Here is a 15,959-nt window from a genome sequence, read left to right as displayed (position 1 = left end):
CTCTTTCTCTCCTTCTATCTCTCTCTCTCTCATCCTTCTTTCTCTCTCTCTTTCTCCCTTCTTTCTCTCTCTCCTTCCTTCTCTCTCTCCCGCTCTTCCTTCAGTCTCTCTCTCCCTTTCATATGTCTCTTTCTCTCTTTCTCCCTCTCCCTCCCTTCTCTCTCTCCCTCGCTCCTTTTCTTCTCTCTCTCTGCCGTCCTTCACGCTCTCTCTGTCTCTCCCTTCCTACTCTCTATCTCTCTCCTTCTCTCTCTCATTCTCCATCTCTCTTTCTCTCTTCCTTCGCTTTCTCTCTCCCTTCCTTTCTTCTCTCTTTCCCTTCCTTCTGAGCTCTCCCCTTCTCTCTCTTTCCCTTTATTCTCCCTCTCTCTCTCTCCTTCTCTCTCTCTGTCTTTCTCCTTCCTTCTCTGTCTCTCTCCCCCTTCTCTCTCTCTCTCCTCCTTCTCTCTCTCCCTTCTCTTTCCTTCTCTCCCTCCCTCCCTTTTCTCTCCCTCTCTCTCTTCCTTCCTTCGCTTTCTCCTTCCCTCCCTCGCTTACTTCTATCTTTTTATCTCTCTCGCTCATATTCGTCTTCTTTCTATGCAAGCACACCCACAATGGGCTGCACATGATTGGCTAATTCCGGAATTCTACTGTAACCCAATCAGGTTGTGGATTCGCTTCTATCTGGAGAATGATTGGGTGGTTCCTGCCAACCAATCATACTGCTGCATTATTCTAGGACCAATCCAGACTGCTGCATTCTGAATCCTATTGTTCTAGGACCAATCAGACTGCTGCAGTTTGTTTGTTTTTCATAAGATATTTATTAAGGTTTTCAAGATTTTACAAAACGCATAAAAAAAGAAAAAATACAAAGTAAAAATATTTAAAAACAATTCATTCCTTTCATTGCTTGACCTTCATTTGCTTATTTCTAGGACCTCCTCACACCTTCCTTTTTTGTATTCCAGTTCAGTTATTTCGTTCAGCAAATCCCTCCCCTCTTTATGTATCCTAGTCATTAATCACAAAAATATTGTAATTTTAGATTTTTACATATTAATAAACCCTTTTTTCATATTCCCTTGTAACCTTTCAGGTAAAGACCACTTAGTTTCTATCCAACATCATTCTAGCATTCATTAATTTTACAATATTTCTGTAGATAATCTTTGAACTTTTTCCAATCTTCCTCCATCGACTCTTCTCCCTGGTCTCGGATTCTGCCAGTCATTTCCGCCAATTCCATATAGTCCATCACCTTCATCTGCCATTCTTCCAAGGTGGGTAGGTCTTGTGTCTTCCAATACTTTGCAATAAGTATTCTTGCTGCTGTTGTGGCATACATAAAGAAAGTTCTGTCCCTCTTTGGCACCAATTGGCCGACTATGCCCAGGAGAAAGGCCTCTGGTTTCTTCAAGAAGGTATATTTAAATACCTTTTTCAATTCATTATATATCATTTCCCAGAAAGCCTTAATCTTTGGGCACGTCCACCAAAGGTGAAAGAAAGTACCTTCATTTTCTTTACATTTCCAACATTTGTTATCGGGCGCATGGTAAATTTTTGCAAGCTTGACTGGTGTCATGTACCACCTGTATATCATTTTCATAATATTCTCTCTTAGGGCATTACATACCTGTGGTCCACAACTGTTCCCAGTCAGCAAACATAATATTATATCCTAGATCTTGTGCCCATTTAATCATAGCAGATTTCACGGTTTCATCCTGAGTATTCCATTTCAACAACAAGTTATACATTCTTGACAAAATCTTAGTATTGGGTTCTAACAATTCTATTTCCAATTTTGATTTTTCCACCTGGAAGCCAATTTTCTTATCCAAATTATATGCCTCCATTATCTGATAATAATGAAGCCAGTCCCGCACTTTATCTTTTAATTTTTCAAAGCTCTGCAATTTCAATTTGTCTCCTTCTTGTTCCAAAATTTCCCAATATTTCGGCCATTTGGCCTCCATATTGAGCCTTTTCTGAGCCTTTGCTTCCATCAGTGACAACCACCTAGGGGTTTTATTTTCCAGTAAGTCCTTGTATCTTATTCAGACATTTAACAATGCTTTTCTGACAATATGGTTTTTAAATGCTTTATGTGCTTTAACCTTGTCATACCACAAATATGCATGCCACCCAAAAACATTGTTGAATCCTTCTAAATCCAAAATGTCTGTGTTCTCAAGAAGCAGCCATTCTTTCAACCAGCAGAATGCTGCTGATTCATAATAAAGTTTAAGGTCTGGCAGGGCAAATCCACCTCTATCCTTTGCATCGGTTAATATTTTAAATTTTATTCTAGGCTTTTTGCCCTGCCAGACGAATTTAGAAATGTCTCTCTGCCACTTCTTGAAACAGTCCATTTTGTCCACAATTTGCAATGATTGAAACAGAAATAACATTCTTGGCAATACATTCATCTTTATAACAGCAATTCGACCTAGCAAGGAAAGCTTCAAGTTTGACCATATCTCTAAATCCTTTTTCACTTCTGACCAACATTTCTCATAATTGTCTTTAAATAAGTTTAAGTTCTTAGCAGTCATGTTAACCCCCAAGTATTTTACTTTCTTAACCAATGTTAAACCTGTCTCCTTCTGAAACCTCTCTTTCTCAATTGATGTTAAATTTTTCTCAAGCACCTTGGTTTTCAACTTGTTCAACTTAAATCCTGCCACATGACCAAATTCCTGAATCAATTCTAAGACTCTTAGTACTAGATTCTGGCTCCTGTAGTGTCAATACTAAATCGTCTGCAAAAGCTTTCAATTTGTACTGTTTGGCTCCGACCTGTATACCTTTAATCAAACGGTCCCTTCTAATCATATTTAGCAAAACCTCCAGGACCGAAATGAAAAGCAATGGGGAAATTGGGCAGCCTTGTCGTGTCCCTTTCTCTATCTTAAATTCCTCTGTTACCACATTATTAACTATTAGCTCAGCTTTTTGTTCTGAATATATTGCACTTATACCATTTTCAAACCCTTGGCCAACTCCCATCCCCTGAAGATTTTTCTTCATGAAACTCCAAGAAATATTATCAAAGGCTTTCTCCACATCAACAAAAATTAAAACTGCTTTGGTATTGATATTCACTTGCAACATCTCCAAAATGTCAATTATATTCCTCGTGTTGTCAGACAAGTGTCTACCTGGGAGAAAGCCGGCTTGGTCTTTATGGATCTCTTCTACTAATACCTTTTTTAACCTTTTAGCCAAAATATCTGCAAAAATTTTGTAATCCACATTGAGCAGGGATATGGGGCGGTAGTTCTTAAGTTGCGTCTTTTCAGCCTCATTTTTCGGTATTAGTGTAATATAAGCTTCTTTCCATGACTCTAGCGCTTTTTCCCCCTCCAAGATTTCATTACAAACCTCCTTTAGTGGTTGAATTATCCAGTCCTACAAAGATCTATAGTATTTGGAGGTTAAACCATCTGGCCCTGGAGATTTGCCCAACTGCATGTTCTGGATGGCACCTTCCACCTCCTGTTCTGTTATTTTATAGTTCAACATTAGCTTATTTTCTTGAGAGATTTTTTGAAGCCCATTTGTTTTTAAAAATTTGTCTAAATCGCACTCTTTCTGTGGCCCTTGTGTGTATAGCTGTTTGAAGTACCTCTGGAAACATTTTCTAATTTCCCCTGGATTCTGGATGTTCTTTCCTTCCACTTCCAAGTTGGTAATAGTGTTAAGTTTTTGTTTTTTTTTCATTTGCCAAGCTAACAGTTTTCCACATTTGTTAGCCGATTCAAATGTCCTTTGTTTCATCTGTTTAATTTTCCATTCTATTTCCTGATTCATCATCTTCATATATTGAACTTGGTATAACTTTATTTCTCTCAGAATCTCTTGTGATTTTGGTTTCGCTCTCAGTTTCTTCTCCCCCTCTTTTATTTTTTCCAAAATTTTGTCTTTTTTCTCATTTTGGGTTCTCTTCTTTATTGCATTTTGTTGAATTAGAAACCCTCTCATAACTGCCTTGCTTGCGTCCCAGATTACTCTTTTTTCCATGGTAGTGTTCATATTTATCTCAAAATAGTCTCTCAAGGTTTTTTGGGCCTTCTTGGTAACTTCTTGATCTCTAAACAGGGTGTCATTCATCCTCCATCTGAAGGAACCGGTAGGTGTTAATTTCATCTCCATTTTCACAGCATTATGGTCGGAGCAGGTTTTAGGGCAAATTTCCACTTTTCGAGTTTTAGGTGCCAGTCCTCTAGTAATCCAAATTTGGTCTATTCTTGTCCATGTCATTTTGGCTTCAGAGAAGAAGGTTCCCTCCCTAGCCAGGGGGTTCTTTATTCTCCAAATGTCAATCAAGTCCATATTGTCAGTCATCTCAAAAAAGGTTTTTGGTAGTCTGCCATCTTTGGTAACTACCTGTCTCTGCAACTTGTCCATGTTTGTGGATACCACTCCATTCATGTCTCCCATCATTATAATGTTGTAATCCATATAGTCCAACAATGTCTCATGCAACTTCTTAAAAAATTCAGATTTCCCCTCATTTGGAGTGTATACTCCTACTATCGGAAATTTTTCTCCTTGTGTTTGAATTTCAATTGCCACATATCTTCCTTGATCATCTTTAAAAATAAATTTAGGCGATAGGCTCTCTTTCGCATAAATCACAACTCCTCTCTTTTTGACTTTGTCCGATGAAATAAACTCCTGGCCCAATCTTTTATTAATCAGTACTTTCCTATGGAGCCTTATCACATGTGTTTCCTGCAAACAAATCAAGTCCAATTGTTCCTTTTTCAATAAATGAAAGACTTTTTTCCTTTTCTCCGGGGAATTAAATCCATGAATATTCCAACTTAATAGTTGCAGGGACATGGTGTATTTATTTTACTTTTCCTCCAACTGCACCAAGTAAATGCTCTTGTTCTGTTGGTGGTATCACCTTCTCTAGCTTGTCCAATCCCAAAGGTAGTGATACTATGTCCTGTATTCCTGATTTTAAAGCTCTTGGCTCTTTTCCAGTTTCTTTTTGTAAGTCTTCTTCGTAATCTTTCAGAAATGTTTCTTTATGTTCCACTGATCTTATTTTGAACTTTTTCCCTTTAAAGGTAAAAGATAGGCCTTGAGGGAATTCCCACCTAAAGATGATTCTATTTGCTCTTAGCAGGGCCACCAAGTCTCCGTAGTTAGACCTGAGATCCAAGAGATGTTTAGGGATGTCCTTAAATATCTCCACTTTTGATCCCTTTATTTCCAAGGTCTTCTGAAAGTGCAAGCTCAATATTCTGTCTCTCTCCTCTCTTGATTGGAGGGTAATCAAACAGTCTCTCACCCTGTTCTTTCTCCCCCCTCTTCCAAGTCTAAAGGCACTTAGTATCTTGAAGTCTGGCTTGTCTGGTTCTAGGTCCCAAAAGTCAGTAAATTCCTGCGTAAGAAAGTCACTCAGGTTGTCTTTCTCAAGTTCAGGTACAGCCCTGACCCTTAGATTTGTCTGTTTTTCTTTCAATTCGATCATAGACAGCGATGACTTATGATCCTCCAGCTGCTTACATATCGGTGGAATCTTTTCCTCTATCTTTTCCTCTACAGCCAATGCTTTCTGCTTGGCCTCTTCAGCTGTTTTTCGATTCAAAGTAGATTCCTGCAGCAGTTTCTCAATAGATTCTGTATTTGAATTCACCTTCTGCCCCAAGTTGTTAATGCTTGTTGTATTTTGATCAATTTTAGTTGTCGCTTCAGCCACTTGTTTACTCTATGTCAGAGTTGCTTCCAGATCCTAGCTCACAGAGGATCACGCTAGCCAGCGATCATTAAATAAAAGTCTTTATTGAGTTACAGTTTCCATTCTCAAGCTGCTGCGTGCAACCCTACGTCTAATGGTTAGATCGGCGAAGCTCCATCTGAGTCTCCGCCCCTTGTACACCAACTTAATATCCTAGCCTTGCTCCACCTTTTCCGCCTGACTGTTCTTCTCTGGGTCCCTCTGCCCCCCGGGGTCTCTTCCTTCCGGGATTCCTCTGACGCTGACCCCCCTGACTCTTCTCCCTCCTTTCGGCGGGCTTTAGGACCTGGCTCCCTTTCCGGGCTGCCTACTGCGCCACCTTCCTGTGCATTTGAACTTGTCGCGCGCGCCCAACCTTCCACCTTCCGTCTGACCGTTTCTTCGCTCCCCGATGGAGGTGTGGCCACTCCTGACTCGTGCCCTACCCCCTGTTGTGAGCTGCCAGCGCTTGATCCCTGGCGCCCTTCCTCTTCCCTGCTCTCTGGCGGTGACGCTGGTCCCGATTTCCAACTGCTCCCCTCTGAGTCCCCTCTGGCTCTATCTTCCTGGGGTGTCCCCCTAGGCTCCCCCCTTGCCCTGGCCACTGGTGCTCCTTTCTGTGAATCTTCTGATTCACTGGAAAGACTCAGAGATCTCGGGTCGTCGTCATCACTCATCTTTTCTTCTGCCTCCTCCCCCTCGCTCTCTGTTTCCTCCCTTGCCCTTGCCTCTGCTCCTGAACCCCTGACATCCATCCCCCCCTCAAAGCCCCCTCTTCCCCCCTCCCCTCCTTCCGGTGCGGGATCTGGGTGCTGCTGTGTCAGGGGGACGAATGTCGGATACAGTTCGCTTCCCGTGGCGGGCCGCCATCCGAAGTCTTCCGGTTCTTCCTCCCTGCTCTCGTTGACGACGGTCACCTCCGCTTCCATCTCTGTGCCGCCGTGCTCGAAACCCGGGTCGTCCCCGAAAACGTCCATGTCCATCTCTCCCTCGTTGCCTTCTGGAGACGTTGCTCGTCCTGGACCCTCCAGCCACCTTCTGCGGAACTGCTCCTCTGGTCGATCATCCCACCAATACGAGGGTTCTGAAGCAGATCCCGAGGGTGACCCCTCCGGGGAACGGGCGTCTCGTGTCGGTTCCTCGTCCGAGTCGAACCCCCGGAACGTGCTGGCTGAAAGCGTGGGCGTGAAAAGCCAGTCGTCGAAAAAGTCTGCTGGCATTGGCCTGTGTGGGAAGAGGGCATGAAACTCTTCTTTGAGCAGAGGTTCGTCTAAAGCGTAGCCCGGCACCCAGCTGTTGGCACTGGCCGGGGTGCCCTCCTTGGCGAGAAGGTATTCTACCCCCTCTTCCCCCCATCTGGAGTCCAAAATCTCCGTGACTTCGTTGATGCGCTCCTCCTGTGCCACTCCCCCTTGCCCGGTTCTCTCTCGGAGCGGACCCGGTGCCGTTCCTGGTTCCTGAAACCTGTGAGGTGCCTTGTAGGGAGTGAGCACCGATCTGTGGAACACCGGATGCATTCTGGAACCCTCCGGAAGAGCCAGCCTGAAAGCCACCGGGTTGACCTGTTCTTCGACTTGGTAGGGCCCCAGTTGTTTATGCCCTAGTTTCTTCTTCGCCAACGACCTGGCCGGCACTGCGTGTGCTGCTAACCAGACCCAGTCTCCCACATGGATCTCTTCGCCAACCCTTCTGTGTTTGTCCGCTTGTACCTTGTATGCGTGTTTAGCCAGCTCCAGGTGCCGCCGCAGCTGATCGTGGACCTCCTGCAACTCCGACGCGAACGCATCTGCTGTCTGCGGCTCCCCCTCCCCCATTCTTTCCAGTCCCGGGAAGGTTCTGGGGTGCCTCCCGTTGTTGGCGAAGAACGGCGTGACCCCCGTGGACACGTGCTTCGTGTTGTTGTAGGCGAACTCGGCGAGAGGCAGGTAATCCACCCACGTCGCAGGCTGTTGATTCGCATAACATCTCAGGTACTGCTGCATGATGGCATTGACCCGCTCCGCTTGCCCGTTGGTCTGCGGGTGTCTAGCCGACGCCAGGTTGATCTTGACGTTCAGGAAGCCCATCAGCCTCTGCCAGAAGTTTGAGATGAACTGTCGCCCTCGGTCGGACAGAATAGACCGCGGCAGACCGTGAACCTTGAACACGTGGTCTATGAACAGTTTGGCGGTTTGTTCCGCCGTGGCCACCTTCGCACACGGAATGAAATGTGCCATCTTGGAGAACAAGTCCACCACCACCAGCACAGCCGTCTTGCCCCTCGAGCTGGGCAGATCCGTGACAAAGTCCAGGGCCACTCTCTCCCATGGTTCGAACGGAGTTTGCAGCGGTTCCAGCAGTCCGGCCGGCGGTCTGTGCACTGGTTTGGCCCTCTGGCAGGTGTCACACCTCGCCACGTAGTCCGCGACTTCCCCTCTCATTCCGGGCCACCAGAAGTCTCTGGCTACTAATTCCACCGTCTTCTCCTTGCCAAAGTGCCCGGCAGTGGGCGCGTCGTGCAGCTGCTGCAGTACCTTGGCGCGAAGTTCGTCTCCCGGCACGTAGATGGCCCCTTTACGGATGAGCAAACCATCTCGCAGCTGGAACTCGTCGGTCGCTGCCGTGCCCCTGTGCACCTCTGCCATCTTTGCTTGCGCGAAGGAGTCATCCTGCAACGCTCGTCGCACCGCATCCAGGTCAACTGTTGCCGCCGCGCACGCCCACACTGTCGGTGCGAAGATGTGCATGGCGGCCGCTGGCGTTGCCTCCTCCAGATACTGTGGCTTACGGGAGAGAGCATCCGCCATGATGTTGGTGTCCCCCGGGACATATTCTATTCGGAAGTCGAAATTCGCAAAGAACTCAGCCCAACGTATCTGCCTCTGGTTCAGGAACTGTGCCGTGCGCCAGTGCTCTAGATTCTTGTGGTCCGTGCAGACCTGCACCGTGTGCTTGGCGCCGATCAGGAAGTGCCTCCACGCTTTGAACGCTGCATGAATGGCCAGCAACTCCCTGTCCCAGATGGTGTAGTTCTGTTCGGACTTGCTGAGCTTCCTTGAGTAAAACGCTCCCGGCCTCCAAACCCCCTGCGGGTCTTTCTGCAGCAGGACTGCTCCCACGGCTCTGTCTGAAGCGTCTGTCTCCACCCTCATCGGCCTGCTGGGGTTGACATGAAGCAGCTGCTCTTCCGACGCGAAGAGACGCTTGAGTGCCTGAAAGGACTGCTCCGCCTGCTCTGTCCAGATGAACTTCTTTTTCTTGGAGCTGAGCGTGTCCGTGATGGCCGCTGTCTGCATCGCAAAGCCTTTGATAAACTTGCGATAGAAGTTCGCGAAGCCGACAAACCGTTGGACCTCCTTCCGGTTGCGTGGGCTTTTCCAATCCAACACTGCTCGGACCTTGGCGCTGTCCATGGCGAGCCCTTTATCAGACAACTTGTAGCCCAGGAAATCCACCTCCGTCACGTCGAATTGGCACTTCTCCAGCTTGGCGTAAAGCCTATGTTGCTGTAGCCTGCTCAGCACTTCCTTGACGTGTCTGTCATGCTCCTGCTGCGATTCCGAAAAGATCAGGATGTCATCCAAGAAACAGACGCACGTCTTGTAGAGGAGCCCCGCCAACACGTGATGCATGAAAGCTTGAAAAACGTGGGAGCCATTTTGCAATCCAAAAGGCATAACTCTATATTCGTAGGTGCCCAGGGGCGTGAACATGGCTGTCTTCCACTCATCTCCTTCCCGCATGCGAATGAGGTTGTATGCCCCTCGCAGGTCCAACTTGGTGAACACTCTGCCCTTCCGTACCTTTGCGAGGAGGTCGTCGATTCGGGGCATGGGGAAGTCCGATGGCTTGGTCACACTGTTCAAGATGCGAAAGTCCACTACAAGTCTTTTTTGGGGCGTGTCCCTCTTCTTAACAAAGAATACCGGACTGCCCCCCGCTGCCTTGGACTCTCGGATGAAACCGCGCTCCAAATTATGATCTATGAACTCTTTGAGTTCCTGCAGTTCGTCCTCAGACATGGAATACAGCTTCCCTTTGGGCAGCGCCGCCCCCGGCAGCAGGTCAATTTTGCAGTCATATGGTCTGTGGGGGGGTAGCCTGTCTGCCTCCTTCTCGCAGAAAACCTCCAAAAATTCTGCGTACTTGTGGGGAACCGCTTGCAGCGTGCCTAGCTGCAGCTGTGACTCCTCTTCCTCTCCTTCCTGCCTGGGCACGATGCAGTGTTCAGCGCAAAAGGAAGAGCCGAAGGTCAGCTGCCTCTGGTACCAAGCCAGCCTCGGGCTGTGCTTGTCCAGCCAACTCATGCCCAATACAATGGGCGTGTCCGATAGTTGAGTGACATTGAAGCTGATGATTTCCCTGTGATTCCCAAGTCGCATCACCATTGGTGGCGTCTGCTTCACCACTTGCCCCCCTAGCAGCTCCCTGCCATCCACCGTGACAACCTGCAGGGGCAGCGTGGCAGGCAGCAACTGTATAGCGTGCCGGTCGACAAAGTCCTGCCCTATAAAGTCCGCATTGCTTCCGGAGTCAATGGTGATTGGCACGTCCATGGTGATTCCATTGGGCAGCTGGAGCGACGCGGTGAGCCTCACTACCGGTTTGGGCGGGAGGGGGTCCATGGGCTGTAAAATCTCTGGGGACTGCTTCACTGACACGTCTGGCTGGGCCCCAGTGCCTCTTCCAACCAGACTCCGTCGTTTCCCTGCTGTGGTTGTCCTTGCTGCGTTGCTGCAGTTACCATTGCTGAGGCTGCAGTGTGCTTGTGGAGCCTCTGGGGACACTCTTTCGCCATATGCTGTGGATCATCGCAGATGTAACACTTCCTGTTCCCTCTAGGAGGCTTCGCTTTCACTGCTGCCGGTGCTAGGGCTCTGGCTGCTGACTGAGCCCTTGCACCTCCAACCTCCATAGGTTCCGCTCCTCCTCCTGGCGGAGGCGTGGATTGCGCACGCGCTGCTTCTCTGGGAAGGAAGGAGGAGCCCCTGGCTGGTTCGCGCCCTCCACGCCCTTCGTCCCTGCTCCACGGACGTCCTTCCAGCCGCACCCCCACCGCCAGCGCCCTCTGAACGATCTCCTGCGTGGTCCGGGGTCTCTCCCCCCTCGCAATTTCATCTTTAACCGAGCCGTGCAATCCCTCCCAAAACAGGTCTCTTACAGGAGCCGAATCTCTGTCCCATTCCAGAGCACTGACCAAAGCGAAAAAGCGGGCATGGTACTGCCTTACGCTGGCCCTCCCTTGCTTCAGTCCATGTATCTGCTGCCGAGCAAGATCCACGTCAATGCTTGACAAAAAGCACCCATCCATCGCTTTAATAAAGGCATCCGCGTTTTGGAGCGCCGGATCCTTATCTCTCCACAAATTGCGCAGCCATGCTTTAGCATCTCCATGCAAATGGGACATGATGAATCCCACCTTCTCTTGCTCATCTCTAAAGTCTTTGTTCAGCAGTTGCAGTGCACACATTACATCTGCTCTAAAGTTGGGGTACTGTTGCAAATTCCCATCGAAGTGAGAGACCAAACCGCCTGTTCGTCTCCCCAACCCAATCCCCTCCGGTTTGGGTGTCAGTTGCCCTTGCTTCGTAAGCACTTCCAACCTGACCTGGAGATCCCTGTAGGCGGCAGCTGCGTCCTCCTCTCTCTTCCTGGATGCAAGAGCCTCGGCATTCAGGCGCGACACTGCTTCTCTGAGTTCCACTATCTGCTGTTCGGCCGTCATGTTGTCTGCCGTTCGTGAGCTCGCTAGTAGGCACCCGCTTTCTCTCCTCTCCGCGAGGCTGTAGATGCCCACAATTCATGAGATGGAGCTTACTGTCAGAGTTGCTTCCAGATCCTAGCTCACAGAGGATCACGCTAGCCAGCGATCATTAAATAAAAGTCTTTATTGAGTTACAGTTTCCATTCTCAAGCTGCTGCGTGCAACCCTACGTCTAATGGTTAGATCGGCGAAGCTCCATCTGAGTCTCCGCCCCTTGTACACCAACTTAATATCCTAGCCTTGCTCCACCTTTTCCGCCTGACTGTTCTTCTCTGGGTCCCTCTCCCCCCCGGGGTCTCTTCCTTCCGGGATTCCTCTGACGCTGACCCCCCTGACTCTTCTCCCTCCTTTCGGCGGGCTTTAGGACCTGGCTCCCTTTCCGGGCTGCCTACTGCGCCACCTTCCTGTGCATTTGAACTTGTCGTGCGCGCCCAACCTTCCACCTTCCGTCTGACCGTTTCTTCGCTCCCCGATGGAGGTGTGGCCACTCCTGACTCGTGCCCTCCCCCCTGTTGTGAGCTGCCAGCGCTTGATCCCTGGCGCCCTTCCTCTTCCCTGCTCTCTGGCGGTGACGCTGGTCCCGATTTCCAACTGCTCCCCTCTGAGTCCCCTCTGGCTCTATCTTCCTGGGGTGTCCCCCTAGGCTCCCCCCTTGCCCTGGCCACTGGTGCTCCTTTCTGTGAATCTTCTGATTCACTGGAAAGACTCGGAGATCTCGGGTCGTCGTCATCACTCATCTTTTCTTCTGCCTCCTCCCCCTCGCTCTCTGTTTCCTCCCTTGCCCTTGCCTCTGCTCCTGAACCCCTGACACTCTACTTTTCCAAAGATTCAAAAAATTTATCTAAGGCTGAAGATAAACCCCCTTCAGCTGCCATTCCTTTGGATGCCACCTGGGCTGAACCTTCCCCTGGTGGGGCAGGAAGGCTGGGTGCTGACGGTCTACGCTGCTGCTGTCTAATTTTACCAGATCTTGTTGTTTTTTCCTGAGTCGAGTCTGCCATAACACTTTAACTAAGAGTCAAGGTCGGTCCCACGCTTGCTTATTTGTGGTGGAAAATTCCCCTTTAGTATAGCCAATTTAAAGTGGAAAATTCCCTGGCCAGTTGTAGTAATTTCAAAGTTCCTCTAGGGGGACACAGCAGCAGTTCCAAATTGTAAAAATAAAATAGCTATTCCAGCTTTCAAAGATCCCCCCTTAGCCGCAAAGGGCAACAGTTTCAAGTCCAGTGGAGCTTTTCAAAATCAAAGTATCCCTCTCGCAGAGCTAACTGTCAGAAAGTTGCATTGTCTTTTGACAGCGTGTTTCCCAATACGGCAATATCAATGTCCCTTGACAGTCCATTCCCAGGCATTAAGTGATGGTCTTAGTTCACTTTCTCTCTTCTTTTGTGGGCAAAACTTACTTCCCCTTCTCCCTCCCCTCTCCCGCACCACAGGGAGGGAGTTCTCTTTTTATTGATGTAGGATTTAAGTCTTTTTCAACGCAGTTTCAAGCTCTTTGCTTTTGACAGTCTTTGCTTTGATCTATTTACATAAAAGGAAGGCGGACTTCCTGTTTACACCTTCCCGCTTCGGTGCCAAATTAGCCCTTTTTTCCTTAAGTCCCCCAATCTTCGGTCTTAACCTACTCACGGGTAGTTGTTTCTTAGCCGAATTGTCACAGGAAAAAGGTCGGCGCTCTCCGGCAACAGCTGCGCGGCTTCACTCCACGGAAGAAGCAGTTGACTCTCAGCATCGCGCCAAACTCCCCGCTCCGTTCCTGAACTCTTTCCAGGGTTCCCTCGCGAGTTGGGGGGGCGCTAAGGGTACCCGCTGAGTCCCACGGTCACAGCTACACCCGCCTGTGATTTTCGAAGGGGTCCCCGCTTCGCCGTAGCGGCACGACCCGATTTCCGCGGAGCTATTCCCTCGAGACTAGAGGGAATCCGCCATTGCCGATGGCGCCGCCTCCGGAAGTCCAGACTGCTGCAGTTTGGATCCTATTCAACTCAGTACATAACACAATTGAAAGAAGCCCAAAGCTTATTTGTCTTCTTTCTATGCACATGGAAGCAAAAACAACCTGTTTTATTTTGTTCAGGCTTCTTTCATTTCGCTTTGAGATTTTTGGATGCACAGCGAAAGAACCTGAAACCAAGTGCAAGTGAAAGATGCCCAAGCAAAGCTTATTCGTCTTCTTTTTATGCATATTGAACCAAAAAGAATCTGTTTTCCTTTGTTCGGGATTCTTTCACTTCGCTTTGCGATTTTTGGGTGCACAGCCATAGAACCTGAAACCTGGTTGATATCCAATCAATTGATATCCAATCAAAGCTTATTCGTCTTCTTTTTGTGCATATTGAACCAAAAGGAATCTGTTTTGACATAACGAGTTAGAAGGAGGGGAGGGAGAGAAAGAGAGAGAGAAAAGGAAGGAGAGAGATAGAGAGAGGGATGGGAGAGAGAGAAGAAAGGGAGAGAGAGAGAGAGAAAGGTGGAGAAAGAAAGAGAGAAGAGGAGAGGGAGAGTGAGAAAGATAGAAGAAAGGAAGAGAGAGAGAGATGGAGAAAGAAAAAGAGAAGAGGGAGGGAGAGAAGAAAGGGAGAGAGAGAGACGAAAGAGAGAGAAAGAGAGAGAGAGAAAAGGAAGGAGAGAGATAGAGGTACAGAGAGGGAAGGGAAAGGGAGAGGTAGAGAGAGAGAGAAGGAAGGGGAGAGAGAGAGAGAGGAAAGGGAGAGAGAGAGAGAGATAAGAAATGGAGAGAACGAGAGAAAGATCAGGGAGAGAGGAAGAGAGATAGAGAGAAGGAAGTAAGCAGAGAGAGAGAGAAGGAAGGGAAGAGAGAGAAAGAGTGAAAGTGAAGGTGAACGATTTAGTTGAATACTGCTACTACACAGATACTGTGATACTACACAGATCCCTTGAAACTTTCAGTAGTTTTATCAAATTTGGTTGCTGTTTTGGGGGCGTGTCCCATGGAATTTCTCAGATGTTTCCTTGGAGAAGAACCTTCAATATCACTTTGCATTTATCTTGAGCTGAAACTAATGGCATCCTCAATCCTACCAACAGAAAATGTCCTGGTGTAACACCAACTGAGTCTGCCCATAGTTCAGGAACCTGAGTGAATTTATCTGATAGTGTAGAAGCCCAGAGTACCTCAATATTACTGTTGTGTACAATTATGTTCTAATGGATTATTGAATATTACTTCATTTGATATGTTGCTTATTTTAAAGTTATTATTTTATTATGACCTTGTTGTATTGGATCAGATTATAAGGTGTGTGATCTTTGTTGTATATTTCGTTGTTGTAAACTGCCTTGTGTAATACAGAAAGGAAATATACAAATTAAAAGTGAACTGAAATGAAAAAATAGAGGAAAGTCACATCAGGCCAGCTTCAACTAACCTGATGTGCCAGCAAAAGCCCATGCAAGGACTTCCGCTAGCCCAAAGTCAGGTTTCCCCATTCACCCCACAAGTACCTCTGCACCTCCATCATATCCATTCTGGAAGGTCAGGAGAACCCCCAGAACAGCATGGGGGGGAGATTGTTCCAACTGACAAAGTGCGATGCTTACACTGATGGAAAGATCATAATAATACAACACTGAAATATTTCCTCCCATTCTTTCAGTCTGTCATTGATATTTTAGTGCTGTAAATTTAAGAAGCTATTGAGCCAAATGTTTGGTACTTTTTTCATCAGAAAAAAATCTGATATAGCAATTACCAAATTCAAGGGTTCAGGAGTTCAGAACTTGAGTGAATTTCTGCAACACAATGTGCACTTTTAAGAAGCCTAGATAAAAGTCATATTATCCTTTTCAGTTTATGTTTGATATTTTGGTGTTGCAAATTCTTAGAAGTTGCTTCTAGCTTCTGCTCTTCTTCATTAATTATCCTCATGGGATGTGGTCCCTCTGGGATCTCATAAACAGTTCTGAATTTCCAACATAAGATCATGGATTTAAAAATGTTTGGAGATAATATAAATACTTTGGCAATACCATAAAAATGTAAATCTTAATTGGTTCCGACAAAACTATGTTTTGTTCTTAGCCAGATGAAGATTCTACAACACTAGTGAGTCATCTAAAGATTTAAATTTCAATAAGTAGGACTAAGTTAAAACGGATGTTTGCTGAATGTTCAAGCGCATTCACAGTGGAGTGATTTTTTTGAGAGGTAAGTGTGATAAAAAGTTTTGAAGATGTGTTTGACGCTTTTTCTAGTAAACAGTTGTATATGGTCTTTCAATATAGAAGGAGACCCTTATGGTAGACAGATATTCCATAAAATATAAGAGTGACGAAGAGTATCTTTTTGAGTTGAAAATCTACATGCACTAATTCAGGACCTAAAGAATACACTTAGAGATATTTTATATGGTTGCTTCATCTCCCCAAATACACTGTGATGCAAACATGTTGTTAGAGCCTTGTTTCAGATTATTATTATTATTATTATTATTATTATTATTATTATTATTATTGTTATTTACTGCACTT

The 15,959-nt window shown here is 46.9% G+C and overlaps 1 protein-coding gene across 1 annotated transcript in view; it reads left to right on the top strand.

Annotated features, from left to right (window-relative positions):
- Positions 1-15,959, top strand: part of LOC308471849 (olfactory receptor 13H1-like) — a 52,835-nt gene that overhangs the window by 34,170 nt on the left and 2,706 nt on the right. The window lies entirely within an intron of this gene.

Source organism: Podarcis pityusensis (assembly GCF_964106645.2).
Source record: "Podarcis pityusensis genome assembly, chromosome: 2".
Lineage (NCBI taxonomy): Eukaryota > Metazoa > Chordata > Lepidosauria > Squamata > Lacertidae > Podarcis > Podarcis pityusensis.
This window is presented reverse-complemented; position numbering and strand designations above follow the sequence as displayed.